The sequence below is a fragment of the Protopterus annectens genome, chromosome 4.part0 (genome assembly GCF_019279795.1).
Source record: "Protopterus annectens isolate FY-2018-M chromosome 4.part0, PAN1.0, whole genome shotgun sequence".
NCBI classification, from domain to species: Eukaryota; Metazoa; Chordata; order Ceratodontiformes; family Protopteridae; genus Protopterus; species Protopterus annectens.
In genome coordinates, this window is record NC_056733.1 from 708,294,623 (window position 1) to 708,311,194 (window position 16,572).

General features: G+C 41.6%; 1 protein-coding gene across 1 annotated transcript in view; it reads right to left on the reverse strand.

Annotated features, from left to right (window-relative positions):
• The window catches only part of MMP11 (matrix metallopeptidase 11), a 400,408-nt gene that overhangs the window by 176,332 nt on the left and 207,504 nt on the right, over positions 1–16,572 (reverse strand). The gene's annotated exons all lie outside the window — the stretch shown is intronic.

Here is a 16,572-nt window from a genome sequence, read left to right on the forward strand (position 1 = left end):
TACATGTCTAGTCTAAATTTACTGCTAGCCTGTAGGACAAATTATCAGCAACCAATTTTGAATGAAAGCTGGTGTTGCAGTGAGGACTTCTTTCCCACTGTCATTATTATGTTATTCTGAATGTTAGCTGGGATGATACTTTATTTATTTTTTATTCTATTTCAGCTTGATGACCAGGTACGTGGAGAGTGTGAGGGACCATGTTTGGCCATGACCAGGTGACTATGGTACAAGACACAAACAGAAAATTATACATAGACTAAACAATACACAGAGTTGCACAGTACAGTAACAAGGAAGAGACAATACAGTTGTATGTTATTTACAGTTATAAATAAGTAATTTTATTTACTAGTTGTTCTACTAAGGTAGGCATTCAGCAAGTGTTCATTTGTTAAAAGTATATCTTAAGAAAGATGTGACTACAGTGTAAGATGCAAGCACTAGCCACTGTCATGGATGCAAGAGCATTTCTTCTCCCTAAACAGATTTTCTTTTGGTTTATTTCTAAATAATTAGTGTTTCTTGCTACCTCACATCTGCAGGTGGCCAATTCCAAACAGCTGGACCTAGTTTAGAGAAAGCTCCTTCACATGTGGAGAGTTTAAATGAGGTCTAAAGAGGATATTGTTGTGTTCTTGTATGTAGTTAGCTTCACAGATTTGTAATTTTGTTTTCAGGATGGATTGTGTCCCACATTTAACACATTTTGTTTCCAGTGGATGAAGCTACTTGCCAGTGTATAGGCATGGGTGATGCAGTACCACAACATACAGGTTTAGTTTCTATGAGCATTAACTCTAAGGAGTAGACCAATCATGCCCTGGCATGTACACAGTGTGATACTACACAACTGAGTGACACTCAGAAGTACAAGCAGACCGAGGAGAAGCAGAGAGACCAAAGATATTCTACAGTGTTTGTTCAGTTGTACCACTACAATGCCACTAACCTGTGCTTTTATAAGAATTGTTCTTTACAGGCCAATCTTAACAGAGTTGTGGAGTACTTTGTTGGCAATCAGGCTGTCACTCATCCCACGTTCCACAGGCCATAACATAACATGTAGTGCACCTGATTTACATGGACATTGCTGCCTTTTTAATTTAATTTATGCATTTTAATTTATTGATTTATTAGCTAGGTAAGCACGCTGGTTCTTCTAGATATGGACAATTTAGTGTAGACACACAATGGGCATGTTTTTCAGGGGTAGGGGGATGCACAAGTACCCAAGGTAAACTCATACAGACATTGGCAGAACATCCAAACTCCCAGTAGTCTTAGACCCTGGTCACCTATCTGTCACTGGGTAGTCCTACTGACCTCATGTGCATCCTATCAGGTCCAGGTGTTCTCTCCAGAGACACAACCAATGGTATATCTGTCAGAGCATTCTCTAGTACACTGTTCCTTGCAATGCCCTGCAGGCTGTAGTCATACTTAGTAGCTGCAAGCATGATACAGTGTATCTGAGTAACAACACTCCACCATTCTCACATGTTTGGGGGTGGGGGGGTGCACATCACTGAATATTCCCATTTTTCTGTGTCATGGGTACTCAGTTTTTCCTGACCTTTGTATCAGCATTTCTTCACCACCGCAGTGGTGAGAAAGTAACTATGGTCCACACTATAGCCCTGATTTATTTGATATTGTGGCTTATTTTATCTTTTAACCAGGCAAGTGAAGCTGTACAGGTTTACAGATTAGTTTCACAGTTATGTAGTGGTTGGACACACACACACACACACACACACACACACACACACACACACACACACACACACACACACACACACATGCACATAACCACATACATATAAACACACAGAAGCACGCACTGTCACATACATGCACGCACACACACACACACACACACACACACACACACACACACACACACACTCACACACACACACAAAAGCACACAAAAATGCACACACATATGCACTCTCTGTGACACACATGCACATGTACAAACATACACACACACCACACACAAGTGAACACACATATGAATTTGTACTGTCTGTCACATACATGCATACATCTGCGCATGTGCACACAAATACACACACATACACACACACATACACACACATCACACATGAATATGTACTCTGCCACACACAGATGCACATGTGTGAACGGACACATACACACACATAAATATGTATGCTCTGTCACACACATGCTCACATGTATGAGTGTATACACACACACACACACACACACACACACACACACACACACACACACACACACACACACACACACACACACACACACACACACATACATGAATATGTACTCTCTGTCACACATACACACATGCACATAGCCACATACATATATACACACAGACATGCACTGTCACACACACACACACACACACACACACACACACACACACACATACACACACAAAAATGCACACACATATGCACTCTCTGTGACACACATGCACATGTACATACATACACACACACACCACACACAAATGAACACACATATGAATTTGTACTCTCTGTCACATAGTCTCTGTCATACACATGCTCACATCTTTCCTGACCTAGAGTAGTCCAAATACAGGCTTTGCTGTATTCTGGACTTTTGGAAAGTTCCTGTGTTGCCCATTTCCTTTCTTGGATACAGGGAGGCTTCTTTGTTCACCAGTGGCAGTGGGGAGCTTGGAGCAGCCTATCTATCCCTGGAGGAGTGTTCCCAACACAAGAATATGGTAGTCTATTGGCCATTTTGGGCCATTTTCTAGCTCTTTCAAGTCCCCCTGTATAAAACCAGTTTTAGCTGCTTTATGCGATTTTATGATAGTGCAGCATCATTGGGTTTAAACCATTCTCGGCTCCACAAAGTCTGCTCTTCACTTTTTCCCTTACAACTGATCTAGTTCTCATAATAAACACCATATTCCCACTCTAAAGCCTGGCACTTGCTCACTAAAGCAATTATATAAGTCAGCACTAAAAAATTAAAAGCACTACACCCTCACAAACTCCCCTTAAGTACTTTGTTCCTCATTGGCCCTTTTTTTCAATTATAAAGGAATTCCCAATACTATTCTAGCATGTCCAAAGGTCAGTTGTCAATCTCCTCTCCGGTCCAGCTGGTGAATCTGGGAATCTTGAGGCAATGTTATAACTGCCTCATGTACAGAGACAACCCTCTCCTCCTCCCAACAAATTCCAACACATGTGAGAGATGCAACCATATAGCCAAACTGGAGGATAAGCTCTCTCGACTCAGTACTGGTGTAACCAGTCAGGAGGAGAAGGAAACCACACTCATTACAATTCCAGTCTCACAAAAACCTACCACGACAGCAAACCAAACACATAAACACACAAAAACATACTCGGAGGCTCTAAATAAAAATCTGCCTAAGCAGCAGAGACCTCCAAAGCAGACACCCAAGCAACCGCTACCCCAAAACAAAACACATGCAACACATAGCTGACAAAGCCAGTGTGCCAAACAGTCACAGCCCTTAAGGCTAAACAACACACCTGATACACTTGTAATAGGTGACTCTATCGTCAGGCACACTGACGTCCCGCTCACCAGGCTGAACAAGGAGAAGATCACGGTGAGCTGCCTGTCGGATGCTAGGATCCGCCACATAACACAAGCACTCAGGTCATTCCAAGGTAAGTACAAATATGACTCAGTCATCATCCATGCTGGTGTGAATGACCTGAGACGTACCTCCCTGGACTACATGAAAAGAGACATAGAGGAGCTCTCTGAGCATGTAGCCCAGGCCGGTATGACCCTGACCTTGAGTAGCATCTTACCCTCACCAAGAATGATGCCACAATATGAAGACAAGATGATCAATTTCAACAATTGGCTTAAGTATTGGTGTCATTCAAAGGGGATCCAATGCCTGTCAACCTGGGATGACATGCTCGACAAGCCACGATGCTTCACTAGGGGCGGCTTGCACCTGTCACCCCTGGGCTTTTGGATATTGGCAAAGGCTCTTGCCACCCCCATAGTGCCTTTTTTAGGCAAGGCTCAAAATAGAAACCCACCTCCATAGGTATCACAAGGGATAAGAAACTAAGAGTAATGCTACTCAACGCCAGAAGTCTAAACCTCAAGATGCATGCACTCGAAACTCTCCTTAGCATGGAGAACATCGATGTCTGTGCAGTAACAGAAACCTGGTTCAAGGCTCCCGAGAGCACCCCAGCACTACCAGGTTATACCTCATGCCATGTTTTTCGGCCCCAAAATTTGGACCGAACCACAAAAGGAGGGGGAGTATCAATATTCGTCAAAGATACCCACACCTCCAGGTTGGTGGCACAGCACGAAGCATCAGAGACTATCCATGTGCAACTAACAGTTGGTAAAACTGCCTTCCAGTTTATAGCCTGTTACAGACCACCCTCCCAAACCCAGGAACCCCACTCGGCCTTCCTGAGAACACTGGAAAATATGAAGGTCTCTCCAAACACCATTATATTGGGCGACTTCACCTACCCTAACATAGACTGGGAGCATTACTCTAGCTCCAACACCCTAGCCCAAAGGTTCCTAGAATTTATAAACTCAAATGCTATGGAACAACTTGTTGCCACTCCCACAAGAGGGAAAAACATACTGAACCTGATCATCACCAACATGGGGACTCTATGCTCCAGACCAGAAGTGTATCCCTCACTGGTAAGATCAGACCATAAACTAATCTCACTAGATATTCACATCCCGACCCCAGCCCCTGCCCAGAATACCACAGTGAAAAACTTCTCTAAAGCAAATTTCACACTCCTAAAAACCAAGGTGAAATCCTTCAAAGCCCCCGGGCCTGTGGAAAATACGGCCCAGACCGCAGAATCCTTTATAAATGCATTCTATGAACACCTTCAGGAATGCATGGATCATGCAATCCCAAATAAAACCAAGACCCAATCCTCCAAGGTTAGGCGTCCTGTCTGGTGGACCCCAGCCATAAACAAACTATACAATAGAAGGAGGAAGCTACTACATGACAGAGCAAAATCCCAAAAAGGGAAGGCATTTCTGATCAGTATTAGCAAAAAAACTACGGGCACTCATAAAATCGGCTAAGGCCAGCTTCGAGAGAACAATTGCACAGGACACTAAGGATAATCACAAGGCTTTCTTTAGTTATGTTAGGAACCTGGGTGGGAATTCCCAGATATGCTCAGAATTAGTCCAAAATGACAAAAAATACACCAAACCCACAGACATTGCCAACATCCTAGCTGACAGGTTCAGCGCAAACTTCTCCCCCCCTTCCCCACCAAAAGGGCAAATATCTATCCCAGCAGAGTGCTGCCCCCCCTGACATCTCAGATGCTCAGGTAAGAGCTGCCCTCTCCAAAGCAAAAAAACACAGCATCAATGGGACCAGACAGTGTCCCGGCTGCATCCTACATGAACTCCAAGAAGAACTAAACCCAAACATAAAACTACTGTTCAATCTCAGCCTTACTACAGGATATGTACCCAAAGAGTGGCGTACAGCAACAGTGGTCCCTCTCCACAAAGGTGGTGTCTCAACGGATCCTGGAAACTATTGCCCCATAAGCCTGACTAGCTTGGTCTGCAAAGCTATGGAAAGGATCATCATGGACCTCATAAATAAAGATATTGGGGACCTACAGACACTGGAACCCACCCAGTTCGGCTTTGTTAAGGGCAGATCCTGCCTCTTAAACCTGGTCAATTTCTTTGAAACAGTCACCAAGGCCATTGATGAGGGGAAGGTGGTCCACACAGCCTACCTGGACCTTGCAAAAGCCTTCGATACAATACCCCACTCGGGCATTATAGATAAGCTCACCAGCTTAAATATAAACCCCTATGTCACTAGATGGGTTGCAAACTGGCTCAAGGACAGAACCCACATGGTTAGAATTGCTGGAGCCATGTCAGACTCCAAACCAGTTACAAGTGGCGTCCCACAAGGCTCAGTCCTGGGACCTCTCTTGTTCGGTATATATTTCTCGGAGGTACAGGCTAACACGGAAGGACTGTGGCTGACCAAGTTCGCAGATGACTGCAAACTGGGTGCCATAATTGACTCTCCAGCCAACACAAGCATCCTACAAAAGGGCCTCATAGAAACAGACAACTGGTGCCAGAGCCATGGCCTCAAGCTAAACACCAAAAGTGTACAGTCATCCCTTTGGCAAAACAAAGTGCCCACAAATTACCACATAGGTGGTAATCCATTGGCACGGAAGAAGTAATTAGGGACCTGGGTACCCAAGTTGATAGCAATCTCTCATTTGACAACCATGTGGCCAAAGTGGTTAGAAAAACATTTTATATAGCCCACCTAATCATGAAGGGATTCACATCTAGATCAGGAGAGGTCATCGTGCCTCTTTACTCATCCCTCATCAGGCCCATAATTGAGTACAATGCCCCTTTTGGGATGTACCTTACCAGACACCTGCAGCAATTGGAAAGACCCCAAAAGTACCTCACCAAGAGGATCAAAGGGCTCAAACAGATGCCATATGCTGCCCGGTTAAAGAAGCTCCAGCTCTACTCAGTGGCATACTGCCTGCTCAGAGGCGATCTGTGCCTGATGTATAAAGCCATGTCTAACCCAGAATTAATGGACATGCTGCACCTCAGAAAATCCAAATCCCATCGAGCTACGCTTCCAGAGACTTGAACCTCAGCACTGAAATAAATAGGACATGCTGGAGGGACAGATTCATAACCCAGAGGCTCCCTTCACTCTGGAATAAAATCCCAGTCCAGGTTAGGCAGAGTCCCTCATTGACTCTCTTCAAGAGAAATCTTGATGAGTGGATGGGAGATTGTAGGTTTACCCCGGGTATCACTTCTGTGTCACTGTTAGACAGAGGCAGAGTATACTAACCTCGAAAAAGGGCATAGCAAAATTCATTTAAAATGGGTGGCGAAAGCCAAACACATTCTGGCTAGGCTTATAAATGCCCTAGGGCAGATAGCCTAGTATGAACCTATGAACCTATATGCACACACACACACATGAATATGTACTCTCTGTCACACACATGCACACATGTGAGCGGACACACACACACACACACACACACACACACACACACACACACACACACACACACACATGCACACACACACAAACACACACGTGCGCGAATATGTACTCTCTGTCACACAGATGCTCACATGTGTGAGTGTACACACATAGACACACACTCACGCACACACATTCAGCCTACTATTGCTTGATAAGCATGCATCTCAGCTGCTGGCTGTTCAAACTGCTGTTTCAATGCTGAGGCTACTATATCACAGTCCCAGGGATTTTCTTTGTCTGCAACCTAGTTCTATGCAGGTGGTCATAGTGAGGACTGGTGTAACAGTCACCTGTAACATCATATTATGCAATATGTAGCATATAACAAACAAGGCGCACATTGTTGGCTCAAACTGCACTATTCTGTTTGAAACAAATTTCATGTTGAAGAAATGTATCTTTAGGTATGCAAAACCATGCTCACTGATGTTCTGGACCTGAAGGAGCACCTTGTTATATTCCTCCTCTGACTGCATGGCAGGTCTCCACACATGCCTGAAGCCATGATAACAGTGTGTATGGTGTATCAGTCAGCAATCTGTCTTGCCCAACAATGCCTGCCTTAAAGGCCTGCTGTAGAGCACATGCATATATTAGTCATGAGCCTTGGGTACTGCCGAAGAGTTTGGAAACACATTTATGATACAGCTGGAATAGGCACATACCACCTGCACATTCACAGACTGCAACGCAGGATGGCTGACATTATATATGCTAACATTCTCTGCTAGGATGCCATGTTTATAGGTAGTTATTGGGCTTATAGTCTAGGGGACCACATAACAGCATAATGCATATTCCTAGTTGACCCAAAGCACTATCTAGTTAAGTGACTTGCTCAAGGTCAAATAGTAAGCAAATGAGGAATTACAGCCCACAGCCTTAACCCTCTGTGCTAACTGCCAGTCTGGATGTAATCAGGACACATATGTCTTTGGACAGTACTGTGAGCGAAGCCATGCATCACTACTGCATGCTTTGCCTGAGTGTGGACCATGAAATGTAGTCACCTGTTTGGGCAGTTATGCAGATCATAGTTGCAGGAGTTCTTTTTTTTTCATGTTTGGGATTGGAAGATATCTGAGCTAGGCTGCTACTCTGAGTAGTTGTCTGAAATGTGCTCATGGTCAGTATGCTCATTGTGGTCATGACTTTTGCTCTGGGGAGTACTGGCTCACCACAGGTGTTGTGAGCCTCCATGCAATGGCACAGTTCACGTGGATGGTCAGCAATACTAACATCAGAACAATAAGTGACAAAGTGCTAAGTGTGAGGTACAGCAACAGTGTGCTGTGTTAATACTACATGACACATCTGTATCCAGCAGGATATTGTGTCATTACTGCATGACCCATCTGTACCCAGCAGCAGAATGCTGTGTCATTACTGCATGGCCCATCTGTACCCAGCAGCAGGATGCTGTGGCATTATTGCATAACTCATCTGTACCCAGCAGCAGGACAATGTGGCATTACTGCATGACACATCTGTACTCAGTAGGATGCTGTATCATTACCACATGACCCATGTGTACCCAGCAGCAGGATGCTGTGTAATTACTGCATGACCCATCTGTACCCAGCAGCAGGATGCTGTGTCATTATTGAATGACCCATCTGTACCCAGCAGCAGGATGCTGTGGCATTACTGCATGACTCATCTGTACCCAGCAGCAGGATGCTGTGTCATTATTGCATGACCCATCTTTACCCAGCAGTAGGATGCTGTGACATTACTGCATGACTCATCTGTACCCAGTAGCAGGATGCTGTGTCATTATTGCATGACCCATCTGTACCCGACAGCAGGATGCTGTGTCATTATTGCATGACCCATCTGTACTCAGCAACAGGATGCTGTGTCATTATTGCATGACCCATCTGTACCCAGCAGCAGGATGCTGTGGCATTACTGCATGACTCATCAGTACCCAGCAGCAGGATGCTGTGTCATTATTGCATGACCCATCTGTACCCAGCAGCAGGATGCTGTGTCATTACCACATGACCCATCTGTACCCAGCAGCAGGATGCTGTGTCATTACTGCATGACCCATCTGTACCCAGCAGCAGCATGCTGTGACATTACTGCATAACCCATCTGTATCCAGCAGCAGGATGCTGTGTCATTACCACATGACCCATCTGTATCCAGCAGCAGGATGCTGTGTCATTACTGCATGACCCATCTGTACCCAGCAGGATGCTGTGTCATTACCACATGACCCATCTTTACCCAGCAGCAGGATGCTGTGTCATTAGTGCATGACCCATCTGTACCCAGCAGCAGGATGCTGTGTCATTACTGCATGACCCATCTGTACCCGGCAGCAGGATGTTGTGGCATTATTGCACGACCCATCTGTACCCATCAGCATGATGCTGTGACATTACTGCATAGCCCATATGTATGCAGCAGCAGGATGCTGTGTCATTACTGCATGATCCATTTGTACCAAGCAGCATTATGCTGTGTCATTACTGCATGACCCATCTGTACCCAGCAGCAGGATGCTGCATCATTACTGCATGACCTATCTATGCCCAGCAGGATGCTGTGTCATTACTGCATGACCCATCTGTACCTATCAAGATGCTGTGTCATTACTGCATGACCCATCTGTACCCAGCAGCAGGATGCTGCATCATTACTGTATGACCCATCTATGCCCAGCAGGATGCTGTGTCATTACTGCATGACCCATCTGTACCTATCAAGATGCTGTGTCATTACTGCATGACCCATCTGTACCCAGCAGCAGGATGCTGTGTCATTACTGCATGACCCATCTGTACCCAGCAGCAGGATGCTGTGGCATTACTGCATGACTCATCTGTACCCAGCAGCAGGATGCTGTGTCATTACTGTATGACCCATCTGTACCTAGCAGGATGCTGTGACATTACCACATGACCCATCTCTACCCAGCAGGATGCTGTGTCATTACCACATGACCCATATGTACCCAGCAGCAGGATGCTGTGTCATTACTGCATCACCCATCTGTACCTTTGTCATGGGGCAGGAACAGGTAGCATGGGGTGTACAGGTTCAGCTAATACCTATGTGACAACAAATAATACTTAGTTCATTTCCCAAGTAACTTTGTTTTCTGCAACTGAGCTGTAACATCATATATTCTGTGGTTGTATTTCACAATCAGAACTCTCCCCATTTTTGGTGCATACATTATGTCATTCTGCTTATTTTGCAGGTGTAAACATTCATACTTGACTACTACACCTATACTACTAGTTCATGGACTGTGCTTATGTACCAACATCTCACATTTCATGCACACTCACTTGACTCTGAATCACGCATTGACTGGTATGCTGTGTTTTCTTTTCTGTTCACCAAGTGTATGCAGTTTGCTCTGTTGCTTCTAAAGCTCACCTTCTGTAGCTACTAATCAATGACTGTGTGAGTACAGCCCACTAAGTCAACTGATAAATTCCAGCCAATGACTCACTATCTAAACGCTGGTCATTTACTGACCAACTGTTCACAGATGAGTCACTAACTCTAATAAGGTTCATGTATAACATCAAATGACTGAATGTTTAACGGTGCATATATTTCAAATCAGTGTACAACAAACAACTACTCATGCACTGGGTAACTGAAATCCATTTTCTACTTTTTCACTACCAGCTATCAACGCATGTAATTGGTAGCCATAGATTTCCTGTGTTACTACAAAGCAGTCACTATCTAACTTTCTCCCACAGCTGAATGTGTGACAATCATATGCTGACTCACTGTGTATCTGACATAGATTCATAGATTCATAGATTAGTACTAGGCTAACTGCCCTTGCGAGCCATTTTAAGTCTAGCCAATTATCCCTTGTGAGACTCAAACCCTGCACCTTGTGTTTTTAAAGCAAACACCTTAACCATTAGGCCACCCACCCAACCCAAAGAGTAAAGAGAGTCTCCAGAAGTGTTGCATGATTATAGGTTTATAGATTTTATAGATTAGGTTTATAGATTAGTACTAGGCTAACTGCCCTTGCGAGCCATTTTAAGCCTAGCCAATTATCCCCTGTGAGATTCAAACCCTGTACCTTGTGTTTGTAAGGCAAACACCTTAACCATTAGACCATCCTCCCAACTCGACTATGACCAACTCGACCATGTAATGACTATGACTACCTTCCACTAAAATCAGCAGCGGCTCTAACACTCATTGACTCACTGCATTGCTGCCAATCACAGACGAAGTCTGTCACTTCTTGGTCACTGATAATATAATTACGAATCAGATTTACACAGAGCTACCAATCACTGAGTTACTGCACTGCCATCAGCCAATTGCTGTCAGTGTGACTTTCAAGCACTGATTTACTGTTACACTACCAGCCACAATATTCACTGTATGATTCATGTATCTTATTTATCATTTGCTCAATAGGTAACCTTAAGTCCTAAAGCCAATAGTCCAGTCCAAAAGTCTTTCTTAACGCAAGTTTTATTGCTTAAAAATAACAGCGTTTTCGCCCCTTACACTTAAGCAGCTTCATCAGAGATACAAATGCAAGCAGTAAATGCAACACCTTTTATAGGAATACTGCAACAAAGTAATTTCTAGTGTAAGAACAAAGGTGTAGTAGTTTATAAACAAAGTATTCTAAAATCATATACATATTATTAAATATAAAATATATAAAGTAATAGCTGAATGTTATTACTTCAAAAATACTAATAATTAGCCAATCATATAACACAAGTAGTACCTATATATTAATACTTTGAATTAAAAAGTATATATATAAACCATAAATAAAAATGTATATAGAAAGTATATAATATACTGAAAAGTTGCACCATAAAGGTACAAAGATGTCTATCTAAAATAGCTCCTAAGCTTTAAAACTGCTGAAATATTGCAGTTTTCATTTAAACCAGGGGACCTAAAGGCATCTAGCTTTAACTGCCACTCAAGTTCTCGATTCTCTAAAATCTAAGAGAAAGGGCCCCCTCTAATACCAATAGGGACTTGATCAATTCCCATAAATGAGAAGCTATGTCCGAAATTATTGCTAATATGTTTAGCTAATGCGTTGTCGTTAAGGTTCTTTTTGATAGCATAAGAATGTTGGTAAAACCTCTGCAATATTTCAGCAGTTTTAAAGCTTAGGAGCTATTTTAGATAGACATCTTTGTACCTTTATGGTGCAACTTTTCAGTATATTATATACTTTCTATATACATTTTTATTGATGGTTTATATATCTACTTTTTTAATTCAAAGTATTAATATATGTAGGTACTACTTGTGTTATATGATTGGCTAATTATTAATATTTTTGAAGTAATAACATTCAGCTATTACTTTATATATTTTATATTTAATAATATGTATATGATTTTAGAATACTTTGTTTTTATAAACTACTACACCTTTTTGTTCTTACACTAGGAAATGACGTTTGTTGCAGTATTTCCTGTGTATAAAAGGTGTTGCATTTACTGCTTGCATTTGTATCTCTGATGAAGCTGCATGTAAGTGGCAACGCTATTATTAAGCAATAAAACCTGTGTTAAGAAAGACTTTTGGACTGCACTGTTGGCTTTAGGACTTAAGGTTACCTGTGTTTTTGAGCATTACTGTTTTTTCTTTTTTCGCTTTGGTTTGTGTTTGTCATGGCCACAGGTAGCCCTGTCAGTCCTACTAGCCCTCCTACTCCCAACATCTTTGGCCTAAACCCAACGAGAAGTGGTTCTAACAATTTGGACATTTCCACTTTACTATCCTCGCTAACACAAAAATTAGACCTTCTACACGCACGTATGGATGCGTACGACAGGAGTAAACCGGAAATGGCGTCATCGGGCTCACACCTTGCAAGCGGTTCCTCAGCTAATAGACCTGTTAGCGATAGTTCTGATGTATTGATACCAGCAGCACAACCACAACGGATCCCAACTTCGGTGTCGTACTCTGCTGCTGTCAGTACTGCTGGACATAATAGTAATGTACTTACAGGCCGTTTGCCTCTTCGAGTGAACTCAGTTGCTGGTACTTTTACCAGTCCAACAGCTCGTCTTCCTAATGAGGGTGAGTTACCTTGCCTAACGGAATGGATTAAGAACACTGACACTTTCCTTTTTACGACTATTACCAACCAGTCGGGCTTGACTAACATAACACCAAATGGACAAACCAGCAATGAGAGTATTGCTGAAAAATTAAAGGTACTCGATAGTAAACTTTTGAAGTTAAAAAAACTGCAATTAGAGTCAGTGTATTTTGAACAGTGCATTGTCGAGAAATTGGTTCCTAAGGGGTTACGGAACAATTTCTCTCCTTCTGGCTTATTGTCTAATCTAGAATTTTTTGGTGATTTAAAAGTATTATTTCAGGAACAAGGTATTCAACTGCTTGAGCTAATTGTTAAACATTATAAAGCTTATATCATTACACTTACTGATGAGGTAAGTGTTTTAGACAGAGCTATCAAAATGGACATTGAATTTTTAAGGTACAAGTATGATTATAACCGGATTTTGACAAGTATTGATACCTTTTTGGTCAAACTAAAAGGCAATAAATCTAAGAAGTTAGAAAGGGACAGGTATGCTTATAAGAACTCTATAGCATACCCTAAACTAGAAATTAGTAACCATAAACCACGACAAAATACGGATAGCTCTGATTTTTCAGATCAGGACACAACATGTAACACATCAGCAGATAGGAACAGTAATGGGACTAATAGTGACTTCGACCAGGGACCAAGGCGTAGTAATAGGATCAAAGCTTATAACAACAACAACAATTTTAACAACAAGGAAGGTAATAATTTTTTAGGAGCACGCAAAAAACAAGGTCCAGTGAAGAAGAACAGGAACAAGAACTATTAGTTAACACTGGCCTCACACATGGTCCTATAAGTAATGTTGAGAATAGTAACCCTACTATAATTTACAATAAAAAGGGTGACTTCAAGATATACAGTTTTAATGAGTTTTCACTTGATAGTGACTTAGTTGAATTACTTGCATTTGGGAACAGTTTTGTCCCGAGTAGACAGGTTAATTTAGCGAAAACTATCATTGACTTAAAGTGTTTCGTACGTAAATTGAACCTTAAGATTTTGTTTTGTGACTAAATTAGTACACCAAATGTTCAGCTAAGGTTACCTAGTACCTTTAACCCACCCCTCCATGCAGCTCTTCATTTATTTGAAAATGTATGCGAAGCTGACGTTAGATATCAGGCCGCACAAATTCCAACTAAAAGTGACTATAGTAAGTTGAATATCACAAAAGAACAACTAACAGCTTTGTATAACCTTTGTCGGTTACCGATCAGACTGATCAAACCAGACAAGGGAGGTGGTTTGTTTATTTTTGATAATTTTAGCTATCAAGAAAAGATGCACACTGTTTTGAATACACCTGCCTATTGTACAGCATCACTTAATGAGATCAACGGAGCATACCGTAGAATAAGAGGTTACTTTCGAGACCTTTACCTAGCTGGTAAAATTGACGTTGATATTTACAACTTTATAGATATCCCTTCTCCCAAATTGCCGGTCATGTTCGGTATCCCAAAGATCCACAAGGACATCTCTAATCCACCAATGAGAGCCCTTGTGGATGGTAGAAGCTCTATGACTTATCCTTGTTCCAGGTTCATTGACAGTATCCTGACAATATACCTTAAATTTATCACAGGTTTATGTAAGGACTCTTGGTCCTTCTTGGAGAGCATCAACGATATCCTTTTTGATGATAAATATAACTTTCTCACAGTTGATGTCGTTGATCTGTATACCTCTATACCTCACCAAGAAGCAGTGGAATGGATAGGTTTCCTTTTAAGTGAGTTCAATGCTCCGAAAAATGAGATTGATCTGGACACTGAATTACTAGACATTGTTCTTACCACAAATTTCTTTTCCTTTGGTGATGACTATTACCTTCAAAAACAAGGGGTAGCCATGGGCTCCCCTTGTGGTGCGAGTGTTGCAAACTTTTTTGTCACATCTTGGGAGATTAATTACCTTAGGAATAAACCTGACCTTATGAAACATGTCAAGCTATACACCAGATTCCTTGATGACATTTTTATTTTGTTCCAAGGGAATAGTGACGATGCTGACCAATTTGTCCAGGCACTTAATGAAACCACTGAATTTCTGAAATTTACTTCTAAATTTTCTACCACCCACATTGACTACCTTGATGTGAAACTAACTAAGGATATTGGTAATCATAGGTTTCTTTCTGCTATTTATAGGAAACCCACTTACTGCAATTCCCTCCTTCACTTTTCATGTTTTCACCCCTTTAAACAGAAACGATCCATCGTTAAAGGCCAGTTAGTGAGGGCAGGGAGGATGTGCAGTACTTTGGTTGACTTTCAGGCTGAATGTCACCTTTTGAAGGAAATGTTCCTTAACCGAGGGTATCCCATTTCATTAATCGAAGAACTAATTGAGGAAGTAGACATGAAAAGAACTGTAGGTTTTTATAAACCTATTTTGAACCAAATTGGGATCAACATAGAGTCTACTACTGATAATAAGCATTGTTTCCTTTCCGGACAGCCTTCTAGTCCTAATACTGATACAACAGCCATCAGTACGAAATCACAGTTTGCTTTGAGTTTTGTCACCACTTACAATGTCAATTCTCAAGCGATATGGTCAATTATACAAAAGAACTGGCATTTTATTTCTGAGAACGCCTTTCTGAGTGAAAAAATAGGGGCACCACCACGTGTCGTATATAAAAGGGCACATAATTTGAAAGAATTATTGCAAAGGAATATACCTCAAACACAATTTAGCAGACAGAAAGGCATGTCGATTTGTGGCTGTTGTAACTGGTGTAAAGTAGTTAGACCTGGCAATTCTTTTACTGTCAGGAATAAAAAATATTACATCTATTGTAAGTTAAATTGTGAGTCTAAATCCATTATTTACATAGCACTATGCAATTGTTCTCCAGCCTTCTATATAGGGAAGACGGACCGTAAGGCCCGAGAGAGGTTTTACCAACATTCTTATGCTATCAAAAAGAACCTTAACGACAACGCATTAGCTAAACATATTAGCAATAATTTCGGACATAGCTTCTCATTTATGGGAATTGATCAAGTCCCTATTGGTATTAGAGGGGGCCCTTTCTCTTTGATTTTAGAGAATTGAGAACTTGAGTGGCAGTTAAAGCTAGATGCCTTTAGGTCCCCTGGTTTAAATGAAAACTGCAATATTTCAGCAGTTTTAAAGCTTAGGAGCTATTTTAGATAGACATCTTTGTACCTTTATGGTGCAACTTTTCAGTATATTATATACTTTCTATATACATTTTTATTTATGGTTTATATATATACTTTTTTAATTCAAAGTATTAATATATGTAGGTACTACTTGTGTTATATGATTGGCTAATTATTAGTATTTTTGAAGTAATAACATTCAGCTATTACTTTATATATTTTATATTTAAAAATATGTATAT